The 13,077-nt window shown below is 41.0% G+C and overlaps 1 pseudogene; it reads left to right on the top strand.

Moving 5' to 3' along the window:
- Nucleotides 1-205: 205 nt before the first annotated feature.
- LOC112071889 (T-cell receptor beta-2 chain C region-like) lies at nucleotides 206-9,695 on the top strand (annotated as a pseudogene).
- The last annotated feature ends 3,382 nt before the right edge of the window (nucleotides 9,696-13,077 follow it).

Raw genomic sequence — 13,077 nt, 5'->3', positions numbered from 1 at the left:
GACCTAAAGATTGGTCGACGGTGGAACGCACTTGGAGTTTCATATTAGAAATAGTCACCATCATTGATTTGGTTATAAACTATGTCAGATTCACCCCCCGGCCAGCTGAATGTTCAGAGTTCCTGTTGAAGAGTTTTTGCATACTGTTATTAACAGAGTAAACAAATATTGAGTGAAAACACAGTCGGAGAGACAGTACACAGATATGGCCGGTGTCTATGTGTCGTACTCGGAGGATATTTTGGAGCCGGCCGCAAACTCACCTGTTTTTAGGTAAGAAAAATGAACAAGAAACTGTGTGGACTCTATCTGACAAATGTACACGAGGGGAGTAACAAGACCAAACAATATTTACATTTGCAAGTACAGAAAATATCTAATTTTGACTTACGTTAAATCGTGTTAAAAGTAAGAGAGTGATTTGAATGGATTCACAGTAAAAGGCATTAGTTATTGTGCTCCAGTCATCATGGGTTAGGGTTAGTTATGTGCTCCAGTTATCATGGTATAAAGTGTCTGGCTTCCGTGCCCAGACACAGTCGACCTCATTATAAATACTTGTTATTAGCTAGAGGAGAAGAGGTTCCTTAGCAGTGTGGAACCAGACCACAGTCTACCTTCATTATAATACTTTGTTATAGCTAGAGGGGAAGAGGTTCCTTAGCAGTGGAACCAGACACAGTCGACCTTCATTATAATACTTGTTATTAGCTAGAGGGGAAGAGGTTCTTAGCAGTGGAACCAGACACAGTCGACCTTCATTATAATACTTGTTATTAGCTAGAGGGGAAGAGGTTCCTTAGCAGTGGAACCAGACACAGTCTTAGGTACTTCGTCAACAATGATAATTTAATCTCTACATAATATGGAAATGATTTTGTGATGCCTTACATTTCATAGAATAACAAAATCCAACAACCAAGACAGCAGGTTGGGGGTGTAAAGGCTAAACTCTGCTAGTACTGAGTAGTGAGGAAGGGTTATCTCTGTAGCTGTGTATCAGTGTGACACCAACCAGGCATACTTCGGCAGTGGCACCAAACTCACAGTTCTGGGTGAGAAAACTGATTCTGTCATCTGTTATCTATGCCGTCATGGTTTATTCTGTACTGAAAGAGACGTTGTATAGTTTTTTTTTAATCGCGTGCGTGAACCAGAGATGGAGAGAAAATCTCTTTATTGGTTTATAAAACAATGTTCAGGCGTTGGTTTGTTATGAATCTATATTGTGGTGTTGTATCAGTTTGAATGGAAATGCACTAATAGTTCAGAACAGGCAAGTAACAGATCTGTGTCAATGTAATCCAGTGTCTTGTAATGTAGAGTACGGTATGTCTCTGTGGTACACGGATAAGGCAGAGTTTGGTCCAGGTACCAGACTCACTGTTCTAGGTAAGGGATTCAGCTTTTCAACTTGTCTTAAAAAAATATTGCAAATACATCATCATGAAATTATTTTTAAATTTTAATGGTTTGTTTGCTTTGAATTCCTGGGTGTAGTTGAGCATGAAATAATTCATGGGGAAAAACATTGAAGCTGTACAAAGAGCTAATGATAAAGTGAATTAGCCCTATGCTTCTGTCGACATAGACATGCTTAGAAATACAGTATATTTTCCTTTGCTACAAGCCAAACTACTGCAAATATACCAATGGGGCGAGCTAGAATCCTCTTGGTTTTCTGTCTGTGAGTATGTGGTGTGCTCTGGTGGTTATCCTGCCTACTTTGGAGAGGGAACTAAGCTAACAGTTCGGGTAAGAAAACTGTAATACTGTTAGAATACTGTAAGAGTACTGTAGTAATACTGTAAGAATACTGTTATAATACTGTAGTAATACTGTAGAATACTGTTATAATTCGTAAGAGTACTGTAGTAATACTGTAAGAATAAACTGTACCAACTACTGGTAAGAATACTGTAAGAATGTAGAATGTAAGAATAATACTGTAATACTGTTAATACCACGGTAAGAATAATACTGTAAGAATAATGTAGTAATAATAATACTTTAATAACACTGTGGGTAATAATAATACTTGTAATACTACTGGCTGTGGTAATAATAATAATAATGTGATAATAATGTACTACTATACTTTAATAAACACTGTGGTAATAATAATACTGTATACTACTGCTGTGGTAATAAATAATAATAATGTGCTAATAATGTATACTAATACTTTAAAAACACTGTGGTATAATAATAGTAATACTACTGCTGTGGTAATAATAATAATAATGTGCTAATATAGTACTACTATTACTTTAATAACTGTTGGTAATAATAATACTTCAAGAATGATGGAGTGATAATAACACTGTAATACTACTGTAATACTACTACTTAGTAATAATAATAACGTGATAATAATGTAACTACTAATACTTTAATAATATGTGGCAATAATAATAACCTCAATAATCTGTAGTAATAATAACACTAAGAATGCTGTAATAATAATACTGTGATAATACTTCAATAACCGTGACACTACTGTGATAATAATAATAATACTCCTGTAATAATACTACTGTAATACTACTGTAATGATAATACTATGATAATACGGTGATAATACTATAATAATAATAATTGCTGTGATACTACTGTAATAATGCTGTAATACTACTGTAGTGATAATACTATACTATATGTATAATTACTACTGTGTTAATAATACTGTAATATTACTGTAATAATAATACTATGATAATCGGTGATAATACTATAGTAATAATGATGTGATACTACTGTAATAATAATACTGTGTTAATACTGTGATATACTGTAATAATACTACTGTAATACTGTTATTAATAACCTCTATGTTCTACTCAGTCTTGACTGATTACATTTATATGGGGTGGTACAGTTTCAGTAACAAAGTGGTTATTTCCAAGCTGCTGTCGTACACCCTCTGTTTCTATGTGTTTGACTTGGCATACATTTTGTGATTAATGACATTCTGTGATTAATGAATTCTGTGATTAATGTCATTTTGTGATTAACACAATTTTGTGATTAATGTCATTTTGTAATTAACTTCTCTCATTGATTCATTTTTGTGATTAACTGTGTTTTTAAATCACTCAGGTTCAGGTATGATGTCGACACAAACAGAGCCATTGAATTGAGTGTTAAAATATTCCACTGTTTTTCTCCCTGCAGATCCAAACATCAACGTCACTGAACCCACAGTGAAAGTCCTTCCACCCTCACTAAGGAGTGTGAAGACATAAACAAGAAGAAGAAGAAGACCCTGGTGTGTGTGGTCACCCACTTCTACCCCGACCACGTCACGGTCTACTGGCAAGTCAATCAATGTCAACACAACTGCAGGCGCCGGGACCGACAACAAGGCCTTGTGGGATAAAGATAGTTTATACAGTATCACCAGCAGACTGAGAGTCCCAGCCAATGACTGGCACAACCCAAAGAACAGTTTCACCTGCAATGTCATCTTTTACAATGGGACTGGAAATACAACTGCGAAACACACCATTAGTGGAGATCTCCATGTAATAAAACATGAACACTGTCTGTGTTAATGAGAAGAAAGAGATTTGACTGAACTAGTCCACTAGTTTTGAGGCTCTTAATGTATTCCCCTGTGTCTAAGTGGTACTGTGGTGTATAATCTCATCTGAAACTCTCCTTTCTTTGTTTCTTTCAGGTCAAATTGGGGGAGAGATAACGACAGGTTAAATGTGCCCATTTTATACTGAAAAACATGGCATACTTATATGGACTGCATACGTACTGATGACCTGCAGTACTGTACTGATTGACCTGCATACTGTACTGATGACCTGCATACTCTACTGAGGCACCTACATACTCGTACTAGATGACCTTGCATACTTGGTATCTGATGACTGTACTGATGGCCTGCATACTGTACTGATGACCTACATACTTGTACTGATGACCTGCATGACTGTACTGATGACCTGCATACTGTACTGATGACCTGCATACTGTACTGATGACTGTACTGATGGCCTGAATACTGTACTGATGACCTTACATACTCTACTGGATGACCTGCATACTGTACTGATGACCTGCATACTGTACTAATGACCTGCATACTGTACTGATGACTGTACTGATGACCTACTACTGTACTGATGGCCTACATACTGTACTGATGATGTACTAATGACTGCATACTGTACTGAATGGCCTGCATACTGTACTGATGACCTACCATACTGGTGACTGATGACCTGCATACTGTACTGATGATGCCTACATACTGTACTGATGACCTGCATACTGTACTGAATGACTGTACTGATGACTACATACTGTACTGATGGCCTGCATACTGTACTGATGGCCTACATACTGTACTGATGACCTGCATACTGTACTGATGGCTGTTACTGATGGCCTGCATACTGTACTGATGACCTGGCATACTGTACTGATGACCTGCATACTGTACTGATGACCTGCATACTGTACTGATGACCTGCATACTGTACTGATGACCTGCAGTGTATATCAGGGTGTTCCTGGTCCTGGTCCTGAGTTAGGGTTAGGGGTTAGGGTTAGGGGTTAGGGTTAGGGGTTAGGGTTTAGGGTTATGGCTAAGGGGTTATAAAGAGGTGCATATTTCTGTTTTTGCCCTGGAACTACCCACCTGATTCCACTAATTACCTAATCATCAAGCCTGATATGCGGAAGCAGGTGTGTCAGTTCTACGGAAAAAACTATGAGCTTCCCTTTGGATCCCCAGGACCAAGAAACACAGGCCTAGATCATTGGTTGGATCCCCAGGACCAAGAAACACTGGCTTAGATCATTGGTTGGATCCCATGACCAAGAAACACAGGCCTAGATCATTGATTGGATCCCCAGGACCAAGAAAACACTGGCCTAGATCATTGGTTGGATCCCAGGACAAGAAACCACTGGCCTAGTATCATTGGTTGGATCCCAGGACCAAGAAACACAGGCCTAGATCATTGGTTGGATCCCCAGGACCAAGAAAACACTGGCCTAGATCATTGGTTGGATCCGCCAGGACCAAGAAACACTGGCCTAGATCATTGATTGGATCCCCAGGACAAGAAACACTGGCCTGATCATTGGTTGGATCCCAGGACCAAGAAACACAGGCCTAGATCATTGGTTGGATCCCCAGGACCAAGAACACTGGCCTAGATCATTGGTTGGATCCCCAGGACCAAGAAACACAGGCCTAGATCATTGGTGGATCCCCAGGACCAAGAAACACTGGCCTAGATCATTGGTGGATCCCAGACAAGAAACACAGGCTAGATCATGGTTGGATCCCCAGGACCAAGAACACTGGCTAGATCATTGGTTTGGATCCCAGGACCAAGAAACACTGCCTAATCATCGGTTGGATCCCCAGGACCAAGAAACACAGGCCTAGATCATTGGTTGGACTCCCAGGACCAAGAAACACAGGCCAGATCATTGGTTGGATCCCAGGACCAAGAAACACTGGCCTAGATCATTGGTTGGATCCCCAGGACCAAGAAACACTGGCCTAGTCATTGGTTGGATCCTCAGGACCAAGAAACACTGGCCTAGATCATTGGTTGGCCCCAGGCCAAAGAACACTGGCCTAGATCATTGGTTGGATCCCCAGGACCAAGAAACACTGGCTTAGATCATTGGTTGGATCCCAGGACCAAGAAAACACTGGCTTAGATCATTGGTTGGATCCCCAGGACCAAGAAACACTGGCTTAGATCATTGGTTGGATCCCAGGGACCAGAACACTGGCTTAGATCATTGGTTGGATCCCAGGACAAAGAAACACAGGCCTAGATCATTGGTTATGCTGTATTTTCTCAATGGACGAATCTGCTAACAAATCATCTGATACCACCTTAATCAAGGTCATTTGAATGTATATTGTCCTTGCAGATGACTATGTGAAGAGCACCCAGACTGCCAAGCTGGCCTACAGCATCTTCATCGCTAAGAGTACCTTCTACGGCCTGGTCGTCATGGTTATGATTTGGAAGTTCCAGGTGAGTTGACTAGAACTATGACAAAGGTTCATCACACAGCCATCTCTCTCCTCTTCTATCTATGCCTTGTGCTAGAGGAGTCCCAGATCAGTTTTGTACTGTCTTGCCAACTCCTCTGGTCAGGGTGACAGTGACCCACTGGGCACACCATATCATTTTCAACGTGGATAATTGGGAAATATTTGGTTTAGACGTTGATCAATGAGATTACAATTTATATTCACCCAATTAAAAAGACAGCCAAAAGTTAGTTGAATTTCCAACGTGTTATCCCCATGATTTCAACCATCTAAAAGCACAACCAAGTTCAAATGGGGAAAATCTATGTCTGATTTTTGGTTTATTTGTCAACCAAATGTCTGTCGTTGCTCTTTCAACCATTTTAAAGCACAACAAAGTTGAAATGGGGAAACAGTGTCAGATATTTAATCATTTATAGAACGGATTAATGTGTTATCACTGTGCTTCGTCTAATAGCAGAACCAAATGACCTGGATTTCAGTTGAGAGTTACATTATAGTACATGGTACAAGGGATCAATGCCATTCGAGATTCTATTCCGATTTTAAGCTGAGATCTCTCAACAAACCATCCCACGACAGCACAGAGGTAATAATCAGTGACGTCATAGCTAAGACTTGGTTTTAAAACTTGAAGACAGATGAACTCTCCAATAGGAGGTGCTGCCAGACTAATGTTTATTGTTTCTGATAGAAGCCATGACCTTGATTATCTGATATTGTTTAAATCTATCAAAATTCAACATATTTTGTTTATGTTGAAATTAGTTTACCATAATGACACAATCCTGTGATTTTAAATTTCACCCAAAAAAACTGTTTACGTCGATTACTTTGTTTTAAAAACCAATGTATATTCCATGTAGATTCCACGTCACAATACGTGACAAATGACGTTGAAACAATGTTGATTCAACCAGTTTGTGCCCAGTGGGGCGTCACAGGACAGGCAGGATAGGCAGCACAAACTGATCTGGGATCCAGTGGGATTTCACAGGACAGGCAGGATATGCAGCACAAACTGATCTGGGATCAGCCTAGCTATGGGCTAATGAAGGTTCTAACTGGCACCATCAGGCTAGCTATGGGCTAGTGAAGGTTCTAACCTGGCACCATCATGCTAGCTATGGGCTAATGAAGGTCTAACCTTGGCACCATCAGGCTAGCTATGGGCTAATGAAGGTTCTAACCTGGCACCATCAGGCTAGCTATGGCTAATGAAGGTTCTAACCTGGCACCATCAGGCTAACTATGGGCTAATGAAGGTTCTAACCTGGCACCATCAGCCTAGCTATGGCTAATGAAGGTTCTAACCTGGCACCATCAGGCTAGCTATGGCTAATGAAGGTGTCTAACCTGGCACCACCAGGTAGCTTATGGGCTAATGAAGGTTCTAACCTGGCACCATCAGGCTAGCTATGGGCTAATGAAGGTTCTAACCTGGCACCATCGCTAGCTTATGGGCTAATGAAGGTTCTAACCTGGCACCATCAGGCTAGCTATGGCTAATGAAGGTTCTAACCTGGCACCATCATGCTAGCTATGGGCTAATGAAAGTTCTACCTGGCACCATCAGGCTAGCTATGGGCTAATGAAGGTTCTACCTGCACCATCAGGCTAGCGATGGGCTAATGAAGGTTCTAACCTGGCACCATCAGGCTAGCTATGGGCTAAATGAAGGTTCTACCCTGGCACCAATCATATAAATAAAAAACCTTGATTCTATTTCTGTGGGCACCATAATGTCTTTATCTGTATCTCTTGTGTTTCCATACAGAACAATACTGTCTTTATCCTGTATCTCTGTTTCACATTACAGACACCATACTGTTTCATCCTGATTCTCTGTTTTCCCATACAGAACCATACTGTCTTTATCCTGTATCTCTGTGTTTCCCATACAGACACCATACTGTCTTTATCCTGTATCTCTGTGTTTCCATACAGACACCATACTGTCTTTATCCTGTATCTCTGTTTCACATACAGACACCATACTGTCTTACCTGTATCTCTGTGTTTCACATACAGACACCATACTGTCTTTATCCTGATTCTCTGTTTCCCATACAGACCCATACTGTCTTTATCCTGTATCTCTGTTTCCATACGACACATACTGTCTTTATCCTGTATTTCTGTGTTTCCCATACAGACACCATACTGTCTTTATCCTGTATCTCTGTTCACATACAGACCATACTGTCTTTATCCTGTATCTCTGTTTCCCATACAGACACATACTGTCTTTATCCTGTATCTCTGTTTCCATACAGACACATACTGTCTTTATCTGTATCTCGTGTTTCCCATACAGACACCATACTGTCTCTATCCTGTATCTCTGTTTCACATACAGAACCATACTGTCTTTATCTGTATCTCTGTTTCCATACGAACATACTGTCTCTATCCTGTATCTCTGTTTCCCATACAGACACCATACTGTCTTTATCCTGTATTTCTGTGTTTCACATGCAGGGCTCCTCAGAGAAACAGATTTAACGGAATACAAGTGGCCAAGGAGGATGTCCTGCATGGGTGTTCCATGGGATCAAGGACGGACTGGCAAAAGGGCAATTCTGGCAAATGCCAGATGGACTGATTCATCTTTAGCCAGTGGGCCTGTCTAAATGGCTTTAGTAAAGACAGCTTTAAGAAAAACATGGGCAGGTGTGTTAGAAAGCCTGGGCCGGTTTCTGGTCCCAGTTTGCCCCTGCATGTAATTATATTGTCCATTGTGCTTATTGTGTCCATCATCTCTTTATTACCCTGTCTATGTGAAGATGTGCTTTTAAGAATCTCCTATGAACATGCAATTTAAATGTATATTTGAATAAATTCAGCCTAACAATCTTTCCATTAACTTACAAAACCATTGTCTGTTTGTTTTTCCAGTAATTACAGTATAGTATGTATGAATACATTCTGCTTTCCGATTTCTACATGTTAATTTGGGAATAAAACTGATATAATTGAGGACAGATCGAAATGTACCTCTCCACAGTTGAATATTTTCACGACCCTCCCCCTCATAGAATTAACTCAATCTAATGTTTACGACCACAAATAACCAGAACTGTAGCGACCCTGTTTTTATAAACGTGGATATCGACGTCGCCGCTTCAGCAAGCTTTTCTGGCACAGTTGATGCCACGCAGGGCTTTGGGCCAGAAGGTTGAGGGTTCACCGACCACCACGGACGAGCTCACTCTCCCTGCCTGTTTCATCACATTACGATCAGAGACTGAGGCAGACCAAGATCAGCTATGGGGAAATCAGATTTTCAACATTTTGATGCCACATTTATATAAAATATATGCAACAACTTTTCCACCGATAGGTTTAACAACCAATCAACAAAGCATACCAACTTCTGGCACTTTAATAATCATGGTTTGTGTTTTGAACAAACAGAAAATACATCCCTCCCTACCTTGTAGACTTAGCCAGTAATGAAGGCTTGGCTTGACAATCTCTTAGTGTCATTAAACTTTATGGTGTTTTGCAAAACAATGTCTCTTTTCATTCATCAATTGGCCACTGCACAGTTTGGATTGATTGATTAATTTTAATTGTATGTAAATAAAATACATATATACACATAATTGTTTTAAGTGACTGGGATTGTACAATAAAGTCTGGGATTTATTTCCATTGTGGTCCCTATTTTTTATTTACATAAATACATATACAATTACATAGATAGAGACAAAACAATGGTCTCTTCCAGATGAGTATGAGGGAAGTACAATTCTGACCAGCTTGTTTGGCAGCTTGCTTATTCTTTAGATGGTTGGAGCTGCTGGGGAACCATGATGATAATCAGACACTAGACTAGATGTTTGGGGCTGCTGGTGAACCATGATGATAATCAGTGACACTAGACTAGATGTTTGGGGCTGCTGGTGAACCATGATGTGTCTATAGCTTCTAGGTTTCCATCCAATTGGACCAGCGCACCTGCCAGAGTCTTTATGGTGTCTATAGCTTCTAGGTTACCATCCAATTGGTCGACAGATTTATATATGAGAATATACAAAAATCTTCATAAAAACAATATGCCATTTCAGAGTTTCCTTCATTAAAATTAGGTGCCGGACAACATGACAGGGAAGACTGTAATTTACCGGACATTTGAGAAACTGAACATCCGTTCAGATCCAACATGGCGCAGTCAGCGCTATCAATAAACAAGGGATATTGGCCAAATGAGCCACATTTACATGTCCTTAAAAACAGCCTATAACAAATGACAGAAACACTATTCATTGAGTTACGATGTGTAGTAAATTATAAACTTTATAGCCTGTATATTTTGGGGGGAATACTTTCCTAAAACAATAATTGTCTCCCTCACGGTTCAGCTGTCAGAGATTTGAGCACTAAATGTATCAGGGCATTGAATGCAAAGGCTTAAGTTTCTACTGTATGATATCACCATTTATATATATATATATATATATATATATGTAGCCTATTTAAAGGAAGAGAAGCTCAGGCCCACAGTAACTCCAGAGAGATAGAGATGCGCTCCTGACAAGCTACAACCCCCACATGCATTTCTTTATGTCAGATGGCTACTGCATCTGTTATACAGACATAGACTTACAGAGGGAGAGTAATTCGTCCATTTTCTACCTGAATATTTTGTATTTAGATGAGCATTATATTGTTAGATTCTAGGAGTTACTCTGGTAGGGCTGAAACAGTCTTCCTCACCTCAAGTTCAACTGTGGGAGTTGGAGCTCCGGGGCGCGCTGCCTTCGTATCATAGACCTGCAGTAGCTAACGCTTAATAATAGACACACCATAACAAACCTTCACAAACGTTTCTAAACTATATTAGAGTAATATCAAAAGTCAAGCCATAGTTTATTAGGAAAATACAAGCAGAAGATCAAATGTAAACAAGAAAAAAATGTCATAAAAGAAACTCCCGTTCCCCCGAATAATCAGACATAGACTAGATGTTTGGGGTGCTGGGGAACCATGATGATAATTCAGACACTATGGATTTGGCTCGGGAACATGATATACAGAACGTTAGTTGAGTGGGCTGTTGGTGGAACCATGATCATATATCAGACACTAGACTGATGGTTGGGGCTGCTGGTGAACCATGATGATAATCAGACACTAGACTAGATGTTTGGGGCTGCTGTGAACATGATGATAATCAGTGACACTAGACTAGATGTTGGGGCTGCTGGGAACCATGATGATAATCAAGACACTAGACAGATGGTTGGGGCTGCTGGTGAACAATGATGTGCAGCATAATCAGACACTAGGACTAGATGTTTGGGGCTGGCTGGTGAACATGATGATAATCAGACACTAGACTAGCATGGTTGGGGCTGCTGGTGAACCATTGTGATAATCAGACACTAGACCAGATGGTTGGGGCTGCTGTGAACGATGATAATCAAACACTAGAGTAGATGGTTTGGGGCTGCTGGTGAACCATGATGTGCAGCATAATCAGACACTAGACTAGATGGTTGGGGCTGCTGGTGAACCATGATGATAATCAGACACTAACTAGATGGTTGGGGCTGCTGGTGAACCATGATGTAATCAGACACTAGACTAGATGGTTGGGGCTGCTGGGGAACCATGATGATAATCAGACACTAGACTAGATGTTTGGGGCTGCTGGGGAACCATGATGATAATCAGACACTAGACTGAATGGTTGGGGCTGCTGGGGAACCTATGTGATAATCAGACACTAGTCTAGATGTTGGGGCTGCTGGGGAACCATGATGATATATCAGACACTAGACTAGATGTTGGGGCTGCTGGGGAACCATGATGATAATCAGACACTAGTCTAGATGTTGGGGGCTGCTGGGGAACCATGATGATAATCAGACACTAGACTAGGATGGTTGGGGCTGCTGGTGAACCTATGTGATACATCAGACACTAGACTAGTATGTTTGGGCTGCTGGTGAACCATGATGATATCAGTGACATAGACTAGTGGTTTGGGGCTGCTGGGAACCATGATGATAATCAGACACTAGACTAGATGGTTGGGGCTGCTGGTGAACATGATGTGCGCATAATCAGACACTAGACTAGATGTTTGGGGCTGCTGGTGAACCATGATGCATAATCAGACACTAGACTAGATGTTGGGGCTGCTGGTGAACCATGATGATAATCAGACACTAGACTAGATGGTTGGGGCTGCTGGTGAACCATGATTGATAATCAAACACTAGAGTAGATGGTTTGGGGCTGCTGGTGAACCATGATGTGCAGCATAATCAGACACTAGACTAGATGGTTGGGGCTGCTGGTGAACCATGATGATAATTCAGACACTAGACTAGATGGTTGGGGCTGCTGGTGAACCATGATGATAAATCAGACACTAGACTAGATGTTTGGGCTGCTGGTGAACCATGATGATAATCAGTGACACTAGACTAGATGGTTGGGGCTGCTGGGGAACCATGATGATAATCAGACACTAGACTAGATGGTTTGGGGCTGCTGGTGAACAATGATGTGCAGCATAATCAGACACTAGACTAGATGTTGGGGCTGCATGGTGAACCATGATGATAATATCGACACTAGACTAGATGGTTGGGGCTGCTGGTGAACCAGATGATAATCAGACACTAGACTAGATGGTTGGGGCTGCTGGTGAACCATGATGATAATCAAACACTAGAGTAGATGGTTGGGCTGCTGGTGAACCATGATGTGCAGCATAATCAGACACTAGACTAGATGGTTGGGGCTGCTGGTGAACCATGATGATATCAGACACTAGACTAGATGGTTGGGGCTGCTGGTGAACCATGATGATAATCAGACACTAGACTAGATGGTTGGGGCTGCTGGTGAACCATGATGATAATCAGTGACACTAGACTAGATGGTTGGGGCTGCTGGAGAACCCTGATGATAATCAGACACTAGACTAGATGGTTGGGGCTTGCTGGTGAACCAGTGAATGTGCAGCATAATCAGACACTAGACTAGATGGTTGGGCTGCTGGGGAACCATGATGAATA

This window comes from Salvelinus sp. IW2-2015, unplaced genomic scaffold, assembly GCF_002910315.2.
Source record: "Salvelinus sp. IW2-2015 unplaced genomic scaffold, ASM291031v2 Un_scaffold1757, whole genome shotgun sequence".
Taxonomy (NCBI): domain Eukaryota; kingdom Metazoa; phylum Chordata; class Actinopteri; order Salmoniformes; family Salmonidae; genus Salvelinus; species Salvelinus sp. IW2-2015.
Note: the sequence above shows the minus strand (reverse complement) of the source record. Positions and strands in the feature narration are given on the sequence as shown.